The 25,977-nt window shown below is 38.1% G+C and overlaps 1 non-coding gene across 1 annotated transcript; it reads right to left on the bottom strand.

Annotated features, from left to right (window-relative positions):
* Nucleotides 1-9,024: 9,024 nt before the first annotated feature.
* On the bottom strand, nt 9,025-9,132 carry LOC112768416 (small nucleolar RNA R71). Its single transcript, XR_003185849.1, has one exon. It is a non-coding gene; the product is annotated as a small nucleolar RNA R71 (small nucleolar RNA).
* Nucleotides 9,133-25,977: the final 16,845 nt, after the last annotated feature.

Raw genomic sequence — 25,977 nt, 5'->3', positions numbered from 1 at the left:
ACATGCAAGTTTATATCAATGCAAAAAGAATATAAGAGTCATACAAGATTAAGCATTGATTTAAAAGTTGCATCACTCAACAATATCAAACAAGTCAAGAAGCACGAAGATTAACCAAGAAATTCTTAACAATTGAGTAAGAAAATTCAACACCATTATTAAAATAAGAAACTTAGAAAAGAAAATAAGAACAAGCTATAAAAAAAAATTAAAATGCAATGAATAAAAGTATGCAAATGTATTAAATAAAAGAAAATGAAAGATGAGAAAAATATAATTGATAAAAAATAGAATTTTGAAAGGAGAGGAAGAAAGTAAGAAAGGAAGATGAGAGAAGAAGAAAGGTATAAAGAAATAAGAAGGAGAGAAGAAAGAAGAAAGAAAGAAGAAGAAAGGGGAAAAAAATCATGGCGCAGAATCGACGAGTAAGCGTCACTCACGCATGCGCGTGGATGGCAAGATAGACAAGCGACGCGTAAGCGTCCTGTACGCTTGAGTGTGGATGGTGAGAATGTAGATCGACGCGTACGCGTGATGTACAAATACGCGTAGGTGCAGCTGTGCGTTTCGCGTAGTGTACGCCTGGTGTTCGCACAACTCTCGGGTTCTATGTATGGAGCCATGTTGACACATCGACGCGTAAGCTTTGGGCACACGTACGCGTGCCTGCCCCCCCCCCCCTTTTTTTTTACATATGAAAATAGAAATAGGGCACTCTCCTAATCTACAAGAATTCTAAAACAATTAAAATCAAAATATAACAACAAATCTTTTTGGTTTTTGAAAAATTTTCAAATACAAGACACACAAAACTTTCACTTCAATTCATTCATGCATTATATATACAATTGAAAGAGGTTACCATGGTGGGGTGTCTCCCACCTAGCACTTTTAGTTTAAGTCCTTAAGTTGGATATTTGGTGGGGGTTTTTCTATGGTGGCTTTTACTTGAACTCTTCCTTGAATCCCCACCAATGCTTGCATTTCCAATAGCCTCCGGGATCTCAAATTAGGCGCACAAGGCCTTCAAGTAAGCTTAAGTAATTGACAAGGCCCCAAGAGCTTTGATTGTTGAAATGAATTCCGGGGTCCCAAACCTTGTTCTTGCACCCATCTTCTTGTTGACTATGTTGAATCTGGGTGACAAGGCTTGTGAATTCTCAATTAAGCATCTTAACATTCTCCTAGACCCATGCAATTCAGTTCTACACCAACCATTGCTATTCAACCTTTAACATGCAACCATCATGAACCTAGAGTGATGTTTCCAACCACTACACAACTCCCTCCTACTCTTTACTCTACAAAGAGCTCTAAGTTGACCATCATTTTCAACCAAACTAATAAACCCCGATTTCGTGATTTATCTTGTGCTTATTTTGGGGGATTTTATCACTTTTTTTCACATTTATTCAATGAAATAGCATGGTTTTAAGATTCTCCCTTGATTTTAGCTAAGTGTAAAAACATGCTTTTTAGGCCCTAAATTGGTAATTTTGATTCACTTTAATTCCATTCGATGCCTTGATGTGTATGTTGAGTAATTTCAGGTTATAAGGCAAGTATTGGATGGGAGAAATGAATAGAAAAGCATACAATGGGAGAATGCATGAAGAAACAAAGAATGGAAGTGCATCAAAGGACGCGCACGCGCAAAAGAGATCTCGCCCATGGACGTGCACGCGTACATGCCGCTTCTGTGTGGACGGAGAAATTGCCAATCGACGTGCACACGCACATGGCGCGCACGCGCCAATACTCTTACATGGCCCACTTGAAGGCAAAACGCTGGGGGCGATTTCTGAGCTGCCTAGGCCCAAGTCCAACTTGTTTCTGAGTGTATTTCATGCAGATATGAAGTCCAACCAAAGGGGGACAATTAGTTTTAGGCAACATGAGCCTTTAGTTAGTTTTCTAGAGAGAGAAGCTACCTATTCTCTCTAGAATTAGGTTAGGATTAGGGTAGATTATCTTAAGTTCAAGTTCAATTCCTTGATCTCATCTTGTTTCTTTTATAATTTCTCATTCCTACATCTTGGTTTTCTTAATTGTGATGTTAATTTCTCGTTTTGCTCTCTTTTGTGATGATGAACTCATGTTGGATTTGATTTGTTTTTAATGCAATTTAGTGTTGATGTTCTTTTTATTGATGAATTGGGTTGTGATCTTACTTTTCTTGCACTTAATAGTTGTTAGATTTTATTATTCTTGCAATTTATGATGCTTACTTTTATTGCACTCTATGTGTTTCATGAAATGCTCTCTCTAATTTTTGAGTAGTTTTGTCAACTCTTGGCCTAAGCCAAGAGAATTAGGTAATCTTGAGTAATTGGGTATGATTGATTTGGTGATATGAGAACCCATGGTGATCAATTTGACACCCATTGACGCTAACCCACTACTAAGTTAATTAGTAGGTAGGTTAGGACTTAAGGGTGGATGTGATCAAGTCTATTTGATGTACTTCAAGCTTAGGAGTAAACGTTACCTACTTAAAGCTTTTTGGAAGTAGACTTAATAGGTTGGCCTCTCATGATTATCAATATTCGGTTTGTTGACAAGGATGGTGATCTCAATTACCCAAGTCTTAGCCAAGAGTTCTTTATCTTACTTCCTTTATTCACTTGCTAAATTTATTCTCTTGTCATCTCATGAACCAAATCCCCCCGCCTTTTTACCCCTTCATAGCCAATAACTAAGCATTACATTGTTATCCTAGGGAGACGACCCGGAGTCTAAATACTTCAGTTAATTTTCATTAGGGTTAGTTATTTGTGACAACCAACTAAATTTTTGTATGTGAGGACTCTTTGTTGGTCTGGAACTATACTTGCAACGAGAATTCATTCAATTGAGGAAATTCTATATCAACAAAAGTTCACACATCAAAATCACACCATTGCCGGGGATCACAATGGTGCTATATTATTGGCTATTGTATATATTATGAATAACTTGAATTTTGGTTTGTTTGCTAGTTTTTACTAGTTAGGATTTTATCTTTTTGTTTCTTATTGATTTTTTTATTTTCTCTTTCACTATGAATTCTCATCCTTTTGGCTATGAGTGCAGTTCAAACTATGTTGTAGGAAATGAAAGCCCCATTGAGAATATGCATCAAGGGTTTGGAATTCAAGGATGGGAGGAACCTCAAGCTTATGAACAACCTTCATGGTAACAACCTCCTACGAACTCCTATGGGTATAATCCTGATCCTAATGTGTATCAATCCAATGTGTGTGAATTGTGGTTGTCAACCACAATCATCATATGCATGTGATCCCATTCCTTAATATAGCCACACACCATACTCACAAGCCTCACATCGCCATTCAACTTCATATGACCATAACTCACACACACCATATCAACCACCATTTGAATCACATCTAGAACAACCACTATCCCCATACCAATACTCCCAAGAACCACAAATTTCATATACACCACCTCAAGAATTCCCCCAATATGAACCACCTTCCAATATTGACAATCTTCCCTCAAACACTGAACCCTATCTTTCACCACCACCTCCCGACGAAGCCTTCATATTAGAACTAAGAGATCTTGAATCTCGCATCTTAAGGCGACAAGAGGAGGATGAAGCTAAGTTTAAGGAGCTAAGAGTAAGGGTAGCTAGCATGGTAGAAGTCGTAAATCACCTAACATCTCACCTAGGTTCATGTACCCTGAGCACTCCCATCATTGAATGCGGAGAAACTATCAAGGAGCCTAGCGAGGGAATAATCTTGAAGCTCCAAGGTGAGGAAGAAGAGTTGAAGCAAGAAATGCAACAAGAGGAGAAGATAGAGATTAGCGATCAAAAGGAAGTAGTGGATAGATGTTTGGGATACGTTGAGCTCATAAAGGATGTTAAAAAGGAGAGTAAAGTTGCAAAAGTAAATAGAGAGTTGAAGGAAAATGATCAGGAAGTGAATTCCATCACTAGTGATTTTTTGCCCACATTGATCAACCCCCTTAACGATCTTGTTGAGCCCTCTCCTAGTGGATTAGAAAGCAAGGTTGAGAAGGATGTACAACCTTCAAAACCCATTGTAAGTGAAGAACTGGAAGAAGTGTTCCAAGCAACAAGCCCTCCCATCTATGATGATTCCGCGTCAACATGTGATCCTTTCGAGTTTGAAGAGTCCTCCCCCAAAATGCTTGCACTTCATGAGGAGATAGACTTCACTAGACCTCCTATCTATGATGAGAGTGATGGGGAGGAGATGGAAGAAATTGGTGAAAAAGAATGTGAACTTGAAGAAGCTTGGCATGAGGAGAAACTTGAAGAACCTTGTCAAGTGGTGGAACCCTCCAGAAGAGGATGTGCGGGAGTAGAACACGCTTTATCAAGACCCTTGGGAACTCCTTCACTTAGTTCGTCATCCAATCCTCCGCTTGAGTGGGTAAACCTTCTAACTCTCAGCTTTATTATCCAACTTGAGTATGGTTTTCTTGAGACGGATGGCCAACTTAGGGCGTTTTGTGGAATTAAGCGAAAAAGGGGGATGTTTAGTGGTTGGCGTTGTAAATCTAGACTCATTATGGTTGGAAGCTCAAAATTGAAGAACATGGATTGGTGTAATGCTCAAGTAAATGGGTTAAGGAGAGTAGTTTGGTGCGTCCATGAGAATTCTGCTTTCTCGTCCCCCGAACAAAGTCAAGGCAATAAATTAGAAGATGGGTGCGAGGACAAGATATGGGATCCTGGATTAGCTTATGAAAATCAATTTTGGTAGCTCGTGTCTTGGAGAGGACATCACCAAAGCTTATTGAAGATGGCTGGAACTTCTGACAACCGATTGGAGGACAAGCACTCTTGGAGGTTCAAGGATGGGTACAAACATAAGCCACCTTGACAAGAAGCCTCCTAAATGTCCAACTTAAGGATTTAAACCAAAAGTGCTTGGTGGGAGACACCCCACCATGGTAAACTCTTTCTATTCCCTTGTAGATATAACGAATGAATGAATTGAGTTCCATTGTATATAAATCCTTTGCTTCTTGGTACATTTCGCTTTGCTTGTTAAGGTGTCTATTGATGAGCGGATAATTTATACGCTTTTTGACATTGTTTTTAGTATATTTTTAGTATATTTTAGCTAGTTTTTATTATGTTTTTATTATTTTTTAAATAAAAATTACATTTCTGGACTTTACTATGAGTTTGTGTGTTTTTCTCTGATTTTAGGTATTTTCTGACTGAAATTAAGGGACCTAAGCAAAAATCTGATTCAGAGGCTGAAAAAGGACTGCAGATGCTGTTGGATTCTGACCTCCCTGCACTCGAAGTGGATTTTCTGGAGCTACAGAAGCCCAATTGGCACGCTCTCAATTGCGTTGGAACTTAGACATCCTGGGCTTTCCAGAAATATATAATAGTCTATACTTTGCTCAAGATTTGATGGCCCAAACTGGCGTTCAAAGTTAGCATAGAAATTTTGATGTCAAAACGCCAGAACTGGCATAAAAACTAGAGTTAAACGCCCAAACTGGCACAAAAGCTGGCGTTTAACTCCAAGAAAAGTCTCTACACGTGAAAGCTTCAATGCTCAGCCAAAACACACCAAGTGGGTCCGGAAGTGAATTTCTGCATCAATTACCTATTTCTGTAAATCCTAGGCTACTAGTTTTCTATAAATAGGACCTTTTGCTATTGTATTTTGACACTTTTCATATAATCTTTCGAACTTGTATGTTCACGTTTTGGGGGGCTGGCCTCACGGCCATGCCTAGAACTTGTTCTTATGTATTTTCAACGGTGGAGTTTCTACACACCATAGATTAAGGTGTGGAGCTCTGCTGTTCTTCATGAATTAAAGCAAAGTACTACTGTTTTTCTATTCAATTCATGCCTACTTCTTCTCTAAGATATCCATTCGTTCTTCAACATGATGAATGTGATGATCCGTGACACTCATCACCATTCTCACCTATGAATGCGTGCCTGACAACCACTTCCGTTCTACATGCAATCAAGCTTGAATGTGTATCTCTTGTGTTTCTAATCTAAGATTAGAAACCTTCGTGGTATAGGCTAGAATTATTGGCGGCCATTCCTGAGGTCCGGAAAGTCGAAACCTTGTCTGTGGTATTCCGAGTAGGATCTAGGAAGGGATGACTATGACGAGCTTCAAACTCGCGAGTGTTGGGCGTGTGACAGACGCAAAAGGATCAATGGATCCTATTCCAACATGATTAAGAAACAACAGATGATTAGCCGTGCGGTGACAGCACATTTGGAACATTTTCATTGAGAGGATGGGAAGTAGCCATTGACAACGGTGATGCTCAACATAAAGCTTGCCATGGAAAGGAGTATGAATGATTGGATGAAGGCAATAGGAAAGCAGAAGTTTAGGAGGAACAAAGCATCTTCATACGCTTATCTGAAATTCTCACCAATGAATTACATAAGTGTCTCTATCTTTATTTTATGTTTTATTCATATTTTAATTATCAATTCTCCATAACCATTTGAATCCGCCTGACTGAGATTTACAAGGTGACCATAGCTTGCTTCAAGCCGATAGTCTCCGTGGGATCGACCTTTACTCACGTAAGGTTTATTACTTGGACGACCCAGTGCACTTGCTGGTTAGTTGTGCGGATTTGTGACAAGGAGTTGAGATTACAATTGTGCGTACCAAGCTGTTGGTGCCATTGATGATCACAATTTTGTGCACCAAGTTTCTGGTGCCGTTGTCGGGGATTATTCGAGTTTGGACAACTGACGGTTCATCTTGTTGCTCAGATTAGGTAATTTTAATTTATGTTTAAGCTTTTTACTTTTTAATTTTCAAAAAATTTCAAAAAAAATATATTTTTTATTTCTATTTTATTCTTCAGAACTTTTAAGAATGAATTCTAGAGTTCATGATGATTTGTTGAAGTCTGCCTAGCTGAGAAGCCATGTCTAATCTTTTGGACCGAGGTTTCAAATTATCATCACAAGGGCTTGTTAATTTCTATCAATCTTGCTGTTGAACGTGATGATTTGCTAAAGCTTGGCTGGCCATTGGCCATGTCTAGTGGTTTGGACCGAAGCTTTCACTGAAAGCTTGGCTGGCTAGTAAGCCATGTCTAATTCCTGGACTGGAGTTTTAGACTAACATTGCAATGATTCCTGGAATTCTCATTAAAAATTTTGAATCCCTTTATTTTCCTTTCCATATAATTTTCGAAAAATCACAAAAAAAATTTATAAAATCATAAAAATAAAAAATATTTTATGTATCTTAGTGTCAATTTTTAATTTTGGTGTCAATTGCATGTCTTTATTCTTCTCGCATTTTTTTCGAATACATGTAATATGTTCTTCATTGATCTTCAAGCTGTTCTTGATGATTCCATAGCTCTGATCTTTAATTTCTCTTATTTTGTGTCTTTTGTTGTTTCTCATATGCATTTCCAATTTGTTATGGTCCTTAGTATACAAACTTCTAAGTTTGGTGTCTTGCATGCATTGTTTATTTGATCTTAGTTGCATCCTTTTTATTATTGTGTCTCATCTTTAAAAATTCAAAAAAAAAATTTCAAAATTGTGTCTTTTCAAGTTAATAACACAGAGAATTGAAGATTTAGAACATTTAGCAGAGGAATCACACAGAAAAAGCTGGGCGTTCAAAACGCCCAGTGAAGAAGGAAAACTGGCGTTTAAACGCCAGCCAGGGTACCTGATTGGGCGTTAAACGCCCAAAAAAGGTAGCATTTTGGGCGTTAAACGCCAGAATGGATGCCATTCCGGGCGTTTAATGCCAGGATGACACTAGAGGGAAGATTTTGTTTTTAATTCAAATATTTTTCAAATTTTCATAATTTTTAAAAATCAAATTTTTTTCAAATCATATCTTTTCAATCATATCTTTTCAAAATCAATTTCTTTTCAATTTTTTATTTATTACTATTTTCGAAAATCCTTGCTACAATTAGTGATTTAGTTCAAAATTATCAAGTTGTTACTTGCCTATTAAGAAAGGATCAAAAGTTTTAATTCTAGAATCATATCTTTTAATTTCTTGTTGGTCAAATAATCAACTTTAATTTTAAAAACTTTCTTCTTTTAAATTTGATTCTCAATCATATCTTCTCAATCATGTCTTTTCAATCACATCTTTTTCAAAATTAAGTTTCAATCATATCTTTTTGATTTCTAATTTCAAAATCTTTTTCAAAAAACACTTAATTTCTTTCCCAATCTTAGTTTTCGAAAATCATTTACCAAATTTTCAAAATTTCTCTTAATTATTTCAAAATCTTTTACTTTATTTTCGAAAATTCTTCCCCTCTTCTCACATCCTTCTATTTAAAGGACTAACATCTCTTCATTATCAACAATTTGAACTCTATCTCTCTTGATAAGTTCGAATTGTCTCTTCTCTACCTCATCCTTCTATTTTTTTATTTTCCTTTGACACCTCAAGGAATCTCTATACTGTGACATATAAGATTCTATATTTGCTTCTCCTCCCTTTTCATATGAGTAGGAGTAAGGACAAAGGCATTCTTGTTGAAGCTGATCCTGAACCTAAAAGGACCTTGAAGAGAAAGCTAAGAGAAGCTAAAGTAAAACTCTCTATAGAGGACCTAACAGAACTTTTCAAACCAGAAGAAGCCATGGCAGCCGAAAACAACAACAATGCCAACAATGCAAGGAAGGTGCTTGGTGACTTTACTGCACCTACTCCTGACTTCTATGGGAGAAGCATCTCAATCCCTGCCATTGGAGCAAACAACTTTGAGCATAAGCCTCAATTAGTTTCTCTGATGCAACAGAATTGCAAGTTTCATGGACTTCTATTGGAAGATCCTCATCAGTTCTTAGCTGAATTCTTACAAATCTGTGACACTGTCAAGACCAATGGAGTTGATCCCGAGGTCTACAAGCTTATGCTTTTTCCCTTTACTGTAAGAGACAGAGCTAGAACATGGTTGGATTCACAACCTAAAGAAAGCCTGAACTCTTGGGAAAAGCTAGTCAATGCCTTCTTGGAAAAAATTTTTCCACCTCAAAAATTGAGCAAGCTTAGAGTGGAAGTCCAAACCTTCAGACAAAAGGAAGATGAATCCCTCTATGAAGCCTGGGAAAGATACAAGCAATTGATCAGAAGGTGTCCTTTTGACATGCTTTCAGAATGGAGCATCATAGGTATTTTCTATGATGGTCTATCTGAACTGTCCAAGATGTCATTGGATAGCTCTACTGGAGGATCTCTTCATCTGAAGAAGATGCCTACAGAAGCTCAGGAACTCATTGAAATGGTTGCAAATAACCAATTTATGTATACTTCTGAGAGGAATCCTGTGAATAATGGGACAAATCAGAAGAAAAGAGTTCTTGAGATTGATACTCTGAATAGCATATTGGCTCAGAACAAAATATTGACTCAACAAGTCAATATGATTTCTCAAAGTTTGTCTGGAATGCAAGCAGCAACAGGCAGTACCAAAGAAGCTTCATCTAAAGAAGAAGCTTATGATCCTGAGAATCCAGCAATGGAAGAGGTGAATTACATGGGAGAACCCTATGGAAACACCTATAATCCTTCATGGGGAAATCATCCAAACCTCTCATGGAAAGATCAACAGAGGCCTCAACAAGGCTTCAACAACAATAATGGTGGAAAAAATAGGTTTAGCAATAGCAAGCCTTTTCCATCATCTTCTCAGCAACAGATAGAGAATTCTAAGCAGAGCCACTCTGACTTAGCAACTGTAGTCTCTGATCTAATTAAAACCACTCAAAGTTTCATGACTGAAACAAGATCCTCCATTAGAAATTTGGAGGCACAAGTGGGTCAGCTAAGTAAGAAAATTACTGAACTCCCTCCTAGTACTCTCCCAAGCAATACAGAAGAGAATCCAAAAAGAGAGTGCAAGGACATCAACATTACCCACACGGCCGAATCTGGAGAAGAGGAAGAGGCAGTGATCTCCACTGAGGAAGACCTCAATGAACGTTCACTGGCCTCCAAGGAGTTCCCTAATGAGGAACCATGGGAATCTGAGGCTCACACTAAGACCATAGAGATTCCATTGAATTTATTTTTGCCATTTATGAGCTCTGATGAATATTCTTCCTCTGAAGAGGATGAAGATGTTACTAAAGAACAAGTTGCTAAGTACCTTGGAGCAATCATGAAGCTAAATGCCAAGCTATTTGGTAATGAGACTTGGGAGGATGAACCCCCCTTGCTCCCCAAAGAATTGGATGACCTGAATAGGCAGAAATTACCTCTGAAGAGACAGGATCTTGGAAAGTTCTCAATACCTTGTACCATAGGCACCATGACCCTTGAGAAGGCTCTGTGTGACCTAGGGTCAAGCATAAACCTCATGCCTCTCTCTGTAATGGAGAAGCTAGGAATCCTTGAGGTACAAGCTGCAAGAATCTCACTAGAGATGGCAGACAATTCAAGAAAACAGGCTTATGGACTTGTAGAGGATGTCTTAGTAAAGGTTAAAGGCCACTACATCCCTGCTGATTTCATAATCCTAGACACTGGGAAGTGTATGGATGAATCCATCATTCTTGACAGACCCTTCCTAGCCATAGCAAGAGCTGTGAGTGATGTTGACAGTGGAGAATTGGTCCTTCAAGTGAATGAGGACTCCCTTGTGTTTAAAGCTCAAGGATCTCCCTCTGTAACCATGGAGAGGAAGCATGAAAAGCTTCTCTCAATGCAGAGTGAAATAAAATCCCCACATTCAAACTTTAAGTTTGGTGTTGGGAGGCCACAACCAAACTCTAAGTTTGGTATTGAGAGGCCATCATCATGCTCTGAGTATCTGTGAGGCTCCATGAGAGCCCACTGTCAAGCTACTGACATTAAAGAAGTGCTTGTTGGGAGGCAACCCAATTTTACTTATCTATGTTAAATTTCTATTTTCCATTGTTATTTTATGTTTTCTATAGGTTGATGGTCATGTGAAGTCACAAAAATAATTAAAAAAGTAAAAACAAACTGAAAAATAAAATAAAAAATAGCACACCCTGGAGAAGAAGCCTACTAGCGTTTAAACGCCAGTAAGGGTAGCAGAATGGGCGTTAAACGCCCAGTCTGGCACCATTCTGGGCGTTTAACGCCAGAAATGGGCACCAGACTGGCGTTTAACGCCAGAAAAGGGCAAGAAGCTGGCGTTAAATGCCAGAAATGGGCAGCAAATTGGTGTTTAATGCCAGGATGGGAAGCAGAGGGCGTTTTGCACGCCTAATTGGTGCAGGGATGAGAAATCCTTGACACCTCAAGATCTGTGGACCCCACAGGATCCCCACCAACCTCAACTCACTCTCTCTCTTCTTCACCCCTTTTCATAATACTCTTCCCCAAATACTCTTCACCAATCCACATCCATCCATCATAAACCCCACCTACCTCACCATTCAAATTCAAACCACTTTCCCTCCCAAACCCACCCATACATGGCCGAACCCAAGCCCCCCTCTCGACTCCTATATAAACCCATCTTCCATCCTTCATTTTCACACATCTTAAACACTACTTTACCCCCTTGGCCGAAATACTACCCCCTCCATCTCCTCTATTTCTTCTTCCTCTACTCTCTTCTTTCTTCTTTTTTGCTCGAGGAAGAGCAAACCTTCTAAGTTTGGTGTGGTAAAAGCTAAAGCTTTTTATTTTTCCATAACCATTTATGGCACCAAAGGCCGGAGAAACCTATAGAAAGAGGAAAGGGAAGGCAAAAGCTTCCACCTCCGAGTCATGGGAGATGGAGAGATTCATCTCAAGGGTGCATCAAGACCACTTCTATGAAGTTGTGGCCAAGAAGAAAGTGATCCCCGAGGTCCCTTTCAAGCTCAAAAAGGGTGAATATCCGGAGATCCAACATGAGATTCGAGAAAGAGGTTGGGAAGTTCTCACCAACCCCATTCAACAAGTCGGAATCTTAATGGTTCAAGAGTTATATGCCAATGCATGGATCACCAAGAACCATGATCAAAGTGTGAACTCGGATCCAAAGAATTGGCTTACAATGGTATGGGGGAAATACTTAGATTTCAGTCCGGAAAATGTAAGGTTGGCATTCAACTTGCCAATGTTGCAAGGAGATGCACACCCCTACACTAGAAGGGTCAACTTTGATCAAAGGTTGGACCAAGTCCTCATAGACATTTGTGAAGAGGGCGTTCAATAAAAGAGAGATTCAAGAGGAAAGCTGGTTCAACTAAGAAGGCATGACCTCAAGCCCGTGGCTAGGGGAAGATTGGAGTTCATCCAACGCTCAATCATTCCCACTAGTAATTGGTCTGAAGTTACTATAGACCGGGCTATCATGATCCATAGCATCATGATTGGAGAGGAAGTAGAAGTTCATGAGGTTATATCCCTAGAGCTCTACAAGGTGGCGGACAAGTCCTCTACTTTGTCAAGGTTAGCCTTCCCTCATCTTATTTGTCACCTTTGCAATTCAGCTGGAATTGACATAGAGGAAGACATCCTCATTGATGAGGACAAGCCCATCACTAAGAAAAGGATGGAGCAAACAAGAGATCCCACTCATGGACAAGAGCATGAGCAAATTCCTCATCATGAAATCCCTGAGATACCTCAAGGGATGCATTTTCCTCCACAAAACTATTGGGAGCAAATTAACACCTCCCTAGGAGAATTAAGTTCCAATATGGGACAACTAAGGGTGGAGCACCAAGAGCATTCTATCCTCCTCCATGAAATTAGAGAAGACCAAAGAGTTATGAGAGAGGAGCAACAAAGGCAAGGAAGAGATATTGAGGAGCTCAAGCACTCCATAAGATCTTCAAGAGGAAGAACAAGCCGCCATCATTAAGGTGGACCCGTTCTTTAATTTCCTTGTTCTTTATTTTCTATTTTCAAATTTTTATGCTTTATGTTTATTTATGTTTGTGTCTTTATTACATGATCACTAGTGTCTAAGTGTCTATGCCTTAAAGCTATGAAAATGAGTCCATCACCTTTCTTAAATGAAAAATATTTTTAATTGAAAAAGAAAAAGAAGTGCATGAATTTCGAATTTTAAAACAGTTTAGTTATTTTGATGTGGTGGCAATACTTTTGTCTTTCTGAATGAATGCTTGAACAGTGTATACTTTTTGAATTTGTTGTTCATGAATGTTAAAATTGTTGGCTCTTGAAAGAATGATGGAAAAGGAGAAATGTTATTTGATAATCTGAAAAATTATAAAATTGATTCTTGAAGCAAGAAAAAGCAGTGAAAAGCTTGTAGAAAAAAATATATATGCGAAAAAAAAGAGAGAAAGAAAGAAAAAGAAAAAGCAAGCAAAAAAATCCAATAGCCCTTTAAACCAAAAGGCAAGGGTAAAATAAAAAGGATCCAAGGCTTTGAGCATCAGTGGATAAGAGGGCCCACAGGAATAAAATCCTGGCCTAAGCGGCTAAACCAAGCTGTCCCTAACCATGTGCTTGTGGCGTGAAGGTGTCAAGTGAAAACTTGAGACTGAGCGGTTAAAGTCGTAGTCCAAAGCAAAAAGAGTGTGCTTAAGAGCTCTGGACACCTCTAATTTGGGACTCTAGCAAAGCTGAGTCACAATCTGAAAAGGTTCACCCAGTTATGTGTCTGTGGCATTTATGTATCTGGTGGTAATACTGGAAAACAAAATGCTTTGGGTCACGGCCAAGACTCATAAAGTAGCTGTGTTCAAGAATCAACATACTGAACTAGGAGAATCAATAACACCATCTGAATTATGAGTTCCTATAGATGCCAATCATTCTGAACTTCAAAAGGATAAAGTGAGATGCCGAAACTGTTCAGAAGCAGAAAGCTAATAGCCCCGCTCATATAATTAAAACTGATCTTCATAGATGTTTTTGAAATTCATTGTGTATTCTATTCTTTTTATCCTATTTCATTTTCAGTTGCTTGGGGACAAGCAACAATTTAGGTTTGGTGTTGTGATAAGCGGATAATTTATACGCTTTTTGGCATTGTTTTTAGTATATTTTTAGAATATTTTAGCTAGTTTTTATTATGTTTTTATTAGTTTTTAAATAAAAATAACATTTCTGGACTTTACTATGAGTTTGTGTGTTTTTCTGTGATTTCAGGTATTTTCTGACTGAAATTGAGGGACCTGAGCAAAAATCTGATTCAGAGGCTGAAAAAGGACTGCAGATGCTGTTGGATTCTGACCTCCCTGCACTCAAAGTGGATTTTCTGGAGCTACAGAAGCCCAATTGGCAAGCTCTCAATTGCGCTGGAAATTAGACATCCTGGGCTTTCCAGCAATATATAATTGTCCATACTTTGCCCAAGATTTGATGGCCCAAACCGGCGTTCAAAGTTAGCATAGAAATTTTGGCATCAAAAAGCTAGAACTGGCATAAAAGCTAGAGTTAAACGCCCAAACTGGTACAAAAGTTGGCGTTTAACTCCAAGAAAAGTCTCTACACGTGAAAGCTTCAATGCTCAGCCCAAGCACACACCAAGTGGGCCCGGAAGTGGATTTCTGCATCAATTACCTATTTCTGTAAATCCTAGGCTACTAGTTTTCTATAAATAGGACCTTTTGCTATTGTATTTTGACACTTTTCATATAATCTTTCAAACTTGTATGTTCACGTTTTGGGGGGCTGGCCTCACGGCCATGCCTAGAACTTGTTCTTATGTATTTTCAACGGTGGAGTTTCTATACACCATAGATTAAGGTGTGGAGCTCTGCTGTTCTTCATGACTTAATGCAAAGTACTACTGTTTTTCTATTCAATTCACGCCTACTTCTTCTCTAAGATATCCATTCGTTCTTCAACATGATGAATGTGATGATCCGTGACACTCATCACCATTCTCACCTATGAATGCGTGCCTGATAACCACTTCCGTTCTACATGCAATCAAGCTTGAATGTGTATCTCTTGGGTTTCTAATCTAAGATTAGAACCTTCGTGGTATAGGCTGGAATCATTGGTGGCCATTCCTGAGGTCCGAAAAGTCTAAACCTTGTCTGTGGTATTCTGAGTAGGATCTGGGAAGGGATGACTATGACGAGCTTCGAACTCGCGAGTGTTGGGCATGTGACAGACGCAAAAGGATCAATGGATCCTATTCCAACATGATCGAGAACCGACAGATGATTAGCCGTGCGGTGACAGTGCATTCGGAACCTTTTCATTTTGAGGACGGGAAGTAGCCATTGACAACGGTGATGCCCAACATAAAGCTTGCCATGGAAAGGAGTATGAATGATTGGATGAAGGCAATAGGAAAGCAGAAGTTTAGGAGGAACAAAGCATCTTCATACGCTTATCTAAAATTCTCACCAATGAACTACATAAGTATCTCTATCTTTATTTTATGTTTTATTCATATTTTAATTATCAATTCTCCATAACCATTTGAATCCGCCTGACTGAGATTTACAAGGTGACCATAGCTTGCTTCAAGCCGACAGTCTCCGTGGGATCGACCCTTACTTACGTAAGGTTTATTACTTGGACGACCCAGTGCACTTGCTGGTTAGTTGCGCGGAGTTGTGACAAGAAGTTGAGATTACAATTGTGCATACCAAGCTGTTGGCGCTATTGATGATCACAATTTCGTGCACCATCTATACATTTTATGCTTTAATTAGGGATGATTCTTTGAATTTGAGTTTTTGCTTGGCTTGCAAGTTTCCTTAATTTGTTTGACCCCCATCCCGAGCTTCAGCAGTAGTATCGAGGATGATGCTTAATTCTAAAGTGTGGGGAGGTCACCGTTCGTGACCGGTGTTTACATTGATGTGGTGAACTTTCGGACATCTATTTATGTTTTTTGCTACCTTATTTTATTTTGCACTTTATATTTTAGATCATTTTGGGATGACTGTATATATTTGCTATTGTAGACGCTCTTGTTTTGATAGTTGCACACTTTTAGTATGTATATATATATGTTTTGCATCTTAGTTTTTGATTGTGATTAGAAAAGTGTTCTGGATTGTTAAAAATCTAGTTGACCCTTTTTATATAAGAATTGTGTTTTGATTGAAAAAGGGATAAACTAGGGAATTTTTTTTTAAAAAATTTTCTAAATCACAACATTGCTTTAGAATAAGCTTAGTCAATATGATGAAAATTCCCAAGGAATTCATTTTTAGGGTACCACCCAATTGGTTGAAAAAATTTTTAGAACTTGCTTGAATTATATACTTGTAGATCATGTTTTGAGCGATGAACACAAGCATGTGAGATTTGAGCATAATTGTGTGGTTACATCATATATAACCACTTAGTTTCATTCTTGTGTGGATCAATCTCTTCTTATGATTGTAATCTTTGATTTGTTTGATTCTTTATGTCCATTGCTTTGTGTATACATGTATTTATATGATTAAGGCCATTGTTTAAATAGTTCACTTATCCAAATAGCCTACCTTTTATCTTCCATTGTTAACCAATTTTGAGCCTATGCCTAACCCATTTGTTCATAATTGTAGCACATTAGAAGCTTAAGTGAAAAACAATAAATGTCCCTTGTTTGGATCTTTGATTAGCTTAGGCTAGTGAAAGTGTTCATTACTTGATTTTGGGAAGGTTGGGTACATTGGGTAGAGATAAAAGTGTATTTATGTTTTTATTGAAAATTTTTAGGAAATGGATGCATACTCATGTATTAATCATATGTAAACCATATGCATTGATATTCTTGTATATATTACAAAAAAAAAATTTATTTTGCAGCAAAAAAGGGAACAAAGGGTCCCAGAGTTTAAGTTTTCGTAAATTCAATACATATGTGTGGTAAGAGAAAAGGAAATGCATGAGTGTGTGAAAAGTGAAGAATGGATAGCTAGGCTTGTTTAGAATTGTTTAGGTTCTCATAGGTTAGGTGGGAAGTTTAAGTTAATCAAAGATTCAAATTTCAAGCTCACTTGACCATATGCATCCTACCTTGACCCTAGCCCCATTACAACCTATGGGAAGTCCTCTTGATATTTGTATGCATGCATGAAATAATTGTTGATTGTTAGATGAAAAAAAAAACAAATCTTAGAAAGCATGATTAGGGGAGAATTGAGTGAATCAACCCCATACACTTGAGTGACTAGAGCGGATACACATCTGGTGAGGGTTCGATTGCTCAATTACATGTTTCCACCCATGATCATCTTTTCTTGCAGGTTTGTGAACTCTTTCAATGATTCAATCCTATTGTGGTTTGCTTGATTGCTAATATCTTGGCCCTTGTGCTTGTATGTGTATTCTTGGAGATTGATTTGTTTAGACTAAGCCATTACATCATGTGAATAGATTGCATATAGATAGATTGCATTTAGTAGTTGCATTGAATAAATGTTAATACCCTTTGCTTCTTCTTGATTTTAGCATGAGGACATGCTTAGTTTAAGTGTGGGGAGATTTGATAAACCCCGATTTCGTGATTTATCTTGTGCTTATTTTGGGGGATTTTATCACCTTTTTCCACATTTATTCAATAAAATAGCATGGTTATATGATTCTCCCTTGATTTTTGCTTAAGTGTAAAAACATGCTTTTTAGGCCCTAAATTGGTAATTTTGATTCAGTTTAATTCCATTCGATACCTTGATGTGTGTGTTGAGTAATTTCAGGTTATAAGGCAAGTATTGGATGGGAGAAGTGAGTAGAAAAGCATACAAAGGGGAGAATACATGAAGAAACAAAGATTGGAAGTTCATCAAAGGACGTGCACGCGCACAAGGCGCGCACGCGCAAAAGAGATCTCGCCCATGGACGCGCACGCGTACATGCCGCTTCCGCGCAGATGGAGAAATTGCCAATCGACACGCACACACACATGGCGCGCACGCGCCAATACTCTTACATGGCCCACTTGAAGGCAAAATGCTGGGGGCAATTTCTGAGCTGCCCAGGCCCAAGTCCAACTTGTTTCTGAGTGTATTTCATGAAGAATTGAAGTCCAAGCAAAGAGGGAGCAATTAGTTTTAGCCAACATGAGCCTTTAGTTAGTTTTCTAGAGAGATAAGATCCCTCTTCTCCCTAGAATTAGGTTAGAAGGGTAGATTATCTTAAATTCAAGTTCAATTACTTGATCTCATCTTGTTTCTTTTATAATTTCTCATTCCTACATCTTGGTTTTCTTAATTGTGATGTTAATTTCTCGTTTTGCTCTCTTTTGTGATGATGAACTCATGTTGGATTTGATTTGTTTTTAATGAAATTTAGTGTTGATGTTCTTTTTATTAATGAATTGGGTTGTGATCTTACTTTTCTTGCACTTAATAGTTGTTGGATTTTATTATTCTTGCTATTTATTATGCTTACTTTTATTGCACTCTATGTGTTTGATGAAATGCTCTCTTTAATTTTGGAGTAGTTTTGTCAACTCTTGGCCTAAGCCAAGGGAATTGGGTAATCTTGAGTCATTGGGTATGATTGATTTGGTGATTTGAGAACCCATGGTGATCAATTTGACACCCATTGACGCTAACCCACTACTAAGTTAATTAGTAGGTAGGTTAGGACTTAAGGGTGGATGTGATCAAATCTATTTGACGTATTTCAAGCTTAGGAGTAAACGTTACGTACTTTAAGCTTTTGGGAAGTAGACTTAATAGGTTGGCCTCTCATGATTATCAATATTCGGTTTATTGACAAGGATGGTGATCTCAATTACCCAAGTCTTAGTCAAGAGTTCTTTATCTTACTTCCTTTATTCACTTGCTAAATTTATTCTCTTGTCATCTCATGAACCAAAAGAACCCCTCCCCCCTTTTTACCCCTTCATAGCCAATAACTAAGCATTACATTGTTATCCTAGGGAGACGACCCGGAGTCCAAATACTTCGGTTAATTTTCATTGGGGATAGTTATTTGTGACAACCAACTAAATTTTTTCATGTGAGGACTCTTTGTTGGTCTAGAACTATACTTGTAACGAGAATTCATTCAATTGAGGAAATTCTATATCAACAAAATTTCACACATCACAAACCATATTCAAGTGAGAAAGTAAAGCTTAAGGATAGGAATTTTACCCACTTGAATGTTGTGTTGGATGATGGTGACTTAGGAAAGGGGACCTCCCCGCACTTACCCAATGCGAGATCCATTCCCTTGTGGTCTTCCTTTGCAAATTCCACCTCTTTGCAAGCTTCTCTAAGTTCACTTTCTTGCTCACCAACTTCTTCTATACACCCCTCATTGCTCAAATCATGTGTTGGAGGTTGTGCACGGCCCTCCTTGTCATCAATTTCATAACACAATGAGGTAGGCTCATCAATTTCAAAAGACACATTGGTTGGTGTGAAGTCATCTTCAATGATGGAGCTTGCTTCTTGCTCAACCTCTTCCAATCTTTCATCATTCATGCTATGCCTTGGAGGTTGTGCATTATCCTCCTCAACACCAAATTCAAGCTCATTGGAAGAAGGTTCAACAACTTCCACAAGATCATCAACAACATCACCTGGTGTGGAAGTGTCTTCAACCACTTCTTCTTCTTTAACAATCTCTTTCTCCTCCACTTGTTGCAAGACATGCCCCATCTCCCTGTCCTCATGTTGGGATTCTAGAATCTCCTTCATGCTCCACTCTTTGGTTGATTCCTCACATTCATCCGTGGAGATGCTTTGCTTGTTGCATGGGTCCCATGATTCCAAGGTGGCCGTGATTTTGGCAAAATGAGCCATGATTTTTTCAAATATGGGAGGTGATTCATCTTGTGGTTGAGAGTTCTTATACATTGGAGGTGGCTCATCTTGATAATAACATAGAGGTGGTGGTTCTTGAGGGTATTAGGGGTTGAATTGGGGTGGTTTTTCATATGGTTCACATGGTTCACAAGGTGGTTGGTATGGTGGATATGGGTTAGGATCATATGGAGGTATTTGATGGTACAAAGCTTGTGAGTTTGGTAGTTCAAAACTATGTTGGGGGAAGGGGTTATATGTATGTGGTGGTTGTGGTTGACAATCACAATAAGGGTCATCACATACATTAGATTGGTATGCATTAGGATTAGGATTATACCCATAAGAATCCGGAGAGTAGTCATGTTGGGCTGACGCTTGAACGGCTTGGGTGGAACAAAATACCTTTTGGTCCTTGCGCATCTCCGTAAGGAGAGTAGTCATATCTCCAAGAACTCTTGTCAAACTAGATTCGGAAGGAGGTTGTTGCCAAGATGGTTGTCCATAAGCTTGGGGCTCCTCCCACCTTTGATCTCTAAATCCTTGATGCAAATCCTCAATAAAGCTTCCATTTCCTACAACATAGTTTGAACCATACTCATAGCAAAAGTGATGAGAATTCATAGTGAAAGCGAAAATAAAACAAAAACTAATAAAACTAATAAAAACTAACTCCTAAAGCAAACAAAAACAACCAAAGAAACATATTCACATATATACAATAGCCAATAACATAGCACCATTGCAATTCCCCAGCAACGGCACCATTTTGATAGTGAAGAATTATTGTGTCGGTCTAGAATTTCTCTTATAGAAATAAGAACTTTGTTGTAAGCATAGCTCCAAACCAACAAACAATTATCACATCAAAATTTTGGTTGTCACATGTACAAACCCCAATGAAAATTAACCGAAGTATTTAAACCTCGGGTCGTCTCACAAGGAATTGCAATGAAGTGGTCAATTATTGGCTATGAAAATGCAAGGGGGGTTTGATTTTATAGTTTGACAAGAAAAGTAACCAACAAGAAAGTAAATGATAAGAACTAATAAAATAAAGGAAAAGAACCCTTGGCTAAGACATGGGAAATTGAGATCACCATCCTTGTCAACAAACCATATATTGACAATTGTGAGAAAACAAGATCATTAAGTTTACTTCTATACTTGAAGTATATCAAATGGCTTGATCAACATCAATCCATAAGCCTTAACCTAGCTACTAATTGACTTAGTAGTAGGCTAGTGTCAATGGTTATCAAATTGACCACTAAAGATTCTCAAATCACCAAATCCATTAGACCCAATGACTCAAGGTCACTCAATCCCCTTAGCCTAGGCCAAGAGTAAAGAAAATTACTCAAAAACTAATGAAAATATTTTATCAAACACCTAGTGTGCAAGAAAAGTAAACATCACAAAATGCAAGAATTAAAGAAACCCACAACTAACATAAGCAAGAAATCAATAATAACAATCAAGATCAACATAAAAGAAACATGGAAACATAAAATTGCATTAAAAGAAATCAAGATCCAACAATTGTTCATCATCATAAGAGAGCAAAATAAGAAATGACAAGTAAACTATAAGAACAAAGATGTAATAACAAGAAATTAAAAGGGAAGACTAAATCAAAACAAGAATTGAAAATTAGATTTAAGAAAATTAAACCTAAACTACCCTAAATTCTAGAAAGAATGGAGACCTTCTCTCTCTAGAATTCTAACATAAAACATGATGAAAACTCAACTATGACTACTTGCCCATTCCCCCTTCAATCCTTGGGTTCAATAGCATCAGAAATGAGTTAGATTGGGCCCAAAATAAGCTAGAAATCGTTGGCCACGAGTTGCTAAAATGGACCCATGCTGATCCTGCAATGCGTGTGCATGATGCACGCGTACACATCCCTAGACGCCAGGCAACTATGGAAAATTTTATATCATTTTGAAGCCCCAGATGTTAGCTTTCCAATGCAACTAGAACCGCCTCATTTGGACCTCTGCGGTACAAGTTATGATCGATTGAGTGCGTAGAGGTCAGGATTGACAGCTTTGCGGTTGCTTCATTTCTTCATGAGTTCTCATACTTTGCATATTTTTCCTTCATTCCTTCAATCCAATCTTTGCCTTTCAAACCTGAAATCACTTAAAAAACATATCAAGGCATCGAATGGAATTAAAGTGAATTAAATTTAGCTATTTTAAGGCCTAAAAAGTATATTTTCACACTTAAGCACAAATTTAGGGAGAATTACAAAATCATGCTATTTCATTGAATAAATGTGGGAAAAGGTGATAAAATTCCCTAAAATAAGCACATCAGTCGGCCACCAACTTTGTCTTAGCCTATAATAGTGTGATCACCATAGTAGGGATAGCGAAAGATGTGCTTGTGACAATCAAGGATTTAGTGTTTCCGGTTGATTTCTATATCCTTGGAATGCCTCCGATGGATAATGGAAGTTCTTCCTCTGTTTTGCTTGGTGGACCTTTCTTGAAGGCCTCTAAATTTAAATTGGATGCCTTTACCGGCACATACTCCTTTGAGGTAGATGACAAGACCATCAAGTTTAATTTAGAAGAGGCCATGAGACACCGACCCGAAGAGCACTCCATTCTCTGATGTGATGTGATTGATGAGGTAGTAGCGGAGATACAAAGAGAAGATCATAACAAGTTGTACTATCCCGTTGTTAAATAAAAGGATAAACATGAGGGTGAACGAGAGAAAGTTGATGAGGATGAGCTTCATGATCTTGTGAAAAAAAACCTCAATTTGAAGCAAAAAGTGAATTGAAGCCTCTACCTTCTCACTTGAAGTATGCATTCCTTGAGGACAACCAAAAGTTTCCGATCATTATTGCTAGTGAGCTTTCTAGCCAAGAAGAAGAGAAGCTCCTAGAGGTCCTAAGGAAGCACAAGAAAGCAATTAGTTAAAGCTTGGTCGACATTGTGGGGATTGACCCCCGTATATGTATGCATCGTATTTTTCTCCAAGAGGGAGCTCGGCCGGTTAGACAACCCCAAAGAAGGCTCAACCCTACTATTCTTGATGTGGTGAAAAAGAAAGTCACATGGCTTCTTGATGCGGGTATTATTTACCCGATTTCTGACAGTGAGTGGGTGAACGCGGTCCAAGTTGTTCCAAAGAAATCAGGAATCACTGCTATTAAGAAGGATGATGGTGAAGTGGTCACCACAAGAGTGCAAAATGCTTGGCGGGTATGCATTGATTATAGGAAGTTGAATGCCACAACAAGGAAAGACCTCTTGCCATTCATTGACCAGATGTTGGACCGACTTGCAGGTAAATCTCATTACTGCTTTCTTGATGGTTTTACTGGTTACTTCCAGATACATATTGCTCCTGAGGATCAGGAAGAGACCACCTTTACTTGTCCCTTTGGCACCTTTGCTTACGAAAGGATGCCATTTGGGTTATGCAATGCACCCGCCACTTTTCAGCGGTGCATGACTAGTGTCTTTTCCGATCTTATGGAGAGTTGTCTGGAAGTCTTTATGGATGATTTCAGTGTATATGGGACTTCTTTTGATAGTTATTTAGAGAACTTGGCCAAGGTCTTAGAGAGGTGTGTTGACACTAATCCTGTCCTCAATTTCAAAAAATGTCACTTCATGGTAAGACAAGCCATAGTGTTAGGACACATAGTTTCTGATAAGGGCATTTCTGTGGACCTGGCCAAGGTTGATGTCATTACCAGTTTACCTCACCCCTCTTCTGTGAGGGAGGTCCATTCTTTTTTTGGGCATGCAGGATTCTATAGACGCTTCATCAAGAATTTTAGTAAGATTGCATTGCCATTGTTGCGCTTGCTCCAAAAGGACATAGACTTCGAGTTTGATAGTGCTTGTGCGGATGCATTTGAGGAGTTAAGGAGAGCTCTTACCACGATACCAATTGTGAGGGGCCTGATGAACAGAATTTTGATGGTATAGAATTTCACAAATGAAGTCTCGTTGTAAAGTATAGCTTCTAAACCAACAATAATCCTTTCATACAAAAATTTTGTTTGTCACAAGTACAAACCCCTAAATTTATAAACCGAAGTATTGGAACCTCGGGTCGTCTCTCAAAATAAATTGCAGGGTAGTGTTCGTGTTATTGGTTATGAGTTGTATATTTTGGGGTTTTGGATAAGAAATAAGAAAAGTAAATGACAATGGAAATGTAAATGATAAAGCGGTCTTGGCAAGGTTTGGTGATCAAGGATCTCTATCCTTATCACTAACCACAACATGAGAATTGGCAAGGATCAATCCCATTAAGTCATCCTCTAACTTAGTAGTAAAGGAAAGTCAAATGAGTTATATCAATCCAAGTCCATAAGTCCTAACTCTCCACTAATTCAATTAGTGAGAACTAGAGTTAATGGCTCCCAATCATCAATCACTTGAACATTAGCAACTCAAGAGTTCCTAAGTTACCTTCCCAAGCCAAGAGCATAAAATTCTACTCTAAAATCCAACCAAGCATTTTATCAAACACTTGGAAGGCACAAAAGGAAAGCATAGTAAATTGACAACAAGAATAGAATCTAACAATAATTATTGCAAGGAATTAATAACAACAATCAAGAGAAACACAATTATCATGAATTACCTCAAATTGAATTGAAAGAAAATAGAAGAAGAAATAGTGCATCAACAACAAAGTATAGAAATTACAAGAATGAAATACAAAATTAGAGAGAGGAAGAGTAGAGAAACAAGAGATTGTAAAAGAAAAGTAAATCAAAGCATGAATTAAACCTAGATCTAAGATTATTGACCTAAACCTAATCCTAATCCTAATCCTAGAGAGAAGTGAGAGCTTCTCTCTCTAAATCTAACTAAAACTAGATCTAAGGTGTGTAAAGTGTGTGAAGTGATGTGAATGATGATTTACCTTCAATCCTTGGTCCTTTTATGCATTTCCCGCCAAAACTCAGCTCCAAATGGGGCCAGAAACCCTACAAAATCGCCAGGCACGAGTTTGACTAAAAGAATCACGTGCGGCCTTCAGTGCATACGCGTACAGCGCGCGTACGCGTCCATGGAGCATTTCGCGATCTGCGCGTAAGTGCATAGTACGCGCGCGCGTCCATGGGCGTTTTCCAAATCTTTGGCTTTTCATGATTTCTCCACTTTGCATGCTTTCCTCTCTAGTCCTTTGATCCATTCCTAGCCTTTTCATCCAGAAATCACTTAACAAACAAATAAAGGCATCTAGTGGAATCAAAGGTGAATTAAATTTACCTAATTAAGGGCTTAGAAAGCATGTTTTCACACTTAAGCACAAATTGGGAGACAAACATGAAACCATGCTATTTCATTGAATAAATATGGGAAAAAGGTCATAAAATCACCTAAATTAGGCATAAGATAAACCCTACAAATGGGTTTTATCAACCTCCTCACACTTAAACCAAGCATGTTCTCATGCTTAAGCCAAGAATGAAGTAAGGGGTATGACATTTATTCAATGGAAATAAACTATATGCAAACAACCTATACACAACTATCTACACGAATGCAATTGCTTGGTCAAAATAAATCAATTCCCAAGAAAACCAATATAAGCGCAAGGGCCAACGGTATTAGCCAATCTAATCCATAATTGAATTGAGTTATTAAATATTTTTACAAACTTGCATGAGGAGTGATGATCATAGGTGGAAAACATGTAATTGAGCAATCGAACCCTCACCAGATGTGTTTGCACTCTAGTCGCTCAAGTGTTTCGGATCGATTCTCTCAATTCTCTCCTAATCATGCTTTCCAAGATTTGTTTTTCTTCTAACAATCAACATTTATTCCATGCATGCATACAATTATCATGAGGTCTTTTCATTGGTTATAATGAGGCTAGGGTCAAGGTAGGATGCATATTTGGTTAAGTGAGCTTGAAATTTGAATCTTTGATCAACTTAAACTTTCCACCTAACCTATGACAACCTATACAATTAAGTTCTAACCTAACTACCCATTTTCACATTTTTTCACATACTCATGCATTTCCTTTTTCATTTCAACTCATATCCATTGATCTTATTGAGCTTCACTTTGCTTTGGGGCATTTTGTCCCTTTTTATTTCTTTCTTTTTTCTATTTTTTTTCTTTTCCATATATTTTTTTTTCTTTTCTTTTTGTTCTTTCCATACTTTTTTTTCTTTTTCTCTTTTTTTCTCATATTTCTTTCTTTCAAACTATTTACAAGAACATCAATGCATAAGGTTTATACATTTAATAAATACATGAGCATATACCCAATTCCCAATATTTTCAACAAAAATACAAAACTACCCTTTTACTGGACCAATGTCCCAAGTTTTCCCACACTTG

The sequence above is a fragment of the Arachis hypogaea genome, chromosome 17 (assembly GCF_003086295.3).
Source record: "Arachis hypogaea cultivar Tifrunner chromosome 17, arahy.Tifrunner.gnm2.J5K5, whole genome shotgun sequence".
Taxonomy (NCBI): Eukaryota; Viridiplantae; Streptophyta; class Magnoliopsida; order Fabales; family Fabaceae; genus Arachis; species Arachis hypogaea.
Note: the sequence above shows the minus strand (reverse complement) of the source record. Positions and strands in the feature narration are given on the sequence as shown.